The 1,372-nt window shown below is 48.7% G+C and overlaps 1 non-coding gene across 1 annotated transcript; it reads right to left on the reverse strand.

Annotated features, from left to right (window-relative positions):
* Nucleotides 1-500: 500 nt before the first annotated feature.
* Nucleotides 501-572, reverse strand: Trnae-cuc (transfer RNA glutamic acid (anticodon CUC)). The gene has a single exon. It is a non-coding gene; the product is annotated as a tRNA-Glu (tRNA).
* Nucleotides 573-1,372: the final 800 nt, after the last annotated feature.

Consider the following 1,372-nt stretch of genomic DNA (forward strand, 5'->3'; position numbering starts at 1 on the left):
GATGCTGTCCCCCGGGGATTTCAACCGGACTATTTTTGTTGCATTCTACCAAGGGCGTAGCCAGCTTTTCGGTCAGGAGGGGGGGGGGGCAAGCACCCTTAGAAAATTTGTATCTACTAGCTTTTATAACTAAACACAATACAATGAAATTGAATATAATAACATTATATTCTGAAAGCATTATTAAACCCTTCAGCAGTCACGCTGTTGTAATTTGTACTGTTGGCGCGAGTTTCTTCGGGATTAGGGAAACACATATCGAGAGCAGCGTTTGATAACGGCAGCTTCAATGCTATATTTAAAAGAATTCATTTTAATTATTTACATGGTTTTACTTAAAATTAACTTACATGATAGTTTCTTAATCACTAACGAACTCTTCCACTCAACGCTCAACTTAACACTAAATCTCCTTACAATTCTAATATGTACATTCACACTCAATTAATTCCTATTGGATAGGACAGTTGCCAGTTTCACTCAAACTATCTCATCACTGGTTCCCATACCGGGAATCGAACCCGGGCCTTCCGGGTGAGAGCCGGATATCCTAACCACTAGACAATATGGGATAAGCTTCCACAACACACGGTAGCCATTTCGGAAGTGGTGAGGCAATATGCGCATCTCCAAGGCCTACCGATCTCCGACATCCAGCATGCCGCTCCACAGATTTTGATCGGGCTGAAGGATATTCACCTTTACGCGCCGTTGGAATCGCGAATCGGCCGACCGGAAGAGCCGATAGCAGTAAGGTCGAAGCTAGGCTGGACCGTATACGGGCCGACGGGACCGGGAAACGTGACTAGCGGAATGGTCGCGCATCATTCGTGCAGCCCGGTGTCCAATCAGGAGCTTCACGATCTCCTGAAGAGTCACTACACGCTGGAGGAGTCCGGCATTTCCATCGCCTTGCTTCCGGAGCCGGAAGAAGACAGAAGAGCGAAGGAGATTTTGAAGAAGACGACGAGGAGGATCGGCGATCGTTTCGAGACGGGTTTGCTGTGGAAGGACGACAACATCGAATTTCCCGACAGCTACCCTATGGCGGTGAAGCGGCTGATGTGTTTGGAGAAACGCCTGCGGAAGGATCCCGAGCTGTATGTCAAAGTCCGTACCATGATCGCCGACTATCTCGTGAAAGGCTACGCACACGAAGCGTCAGAGTCGGAGCTGCTAGCGTTGGATTGCAGCAAGGTGTGGTACGTTCCGCTGAATATCGTCTACAATCCGAGAAAGAAGAAGTTTCGTCTGGTGTGGGACGCCAGAGCGGAAGTTAAAGGAGTGTCGCTCAACTCGAAGTTGCTGAAGGGACCGGATATGCTGACTGCCCTGCCGGCGGTGATATGCAAGTTTTGGGAGCGAGAAGTCG

The sequence above is a fragment of the Aedes albopictus genome, chromosome 3 (genome assembly GCF_035046485.1).
Source record: "Aedes albopictus strain Foshan chromosome 3, AalbF5, whole genome shotgun sequence".
NCBI classification, from domain to species: domain Eukaryota; kingdom Metazoa; phylum Arthropoda; class Insecta; order Diptera; family Culicidae; genus Aedes; species Aedes albopictus.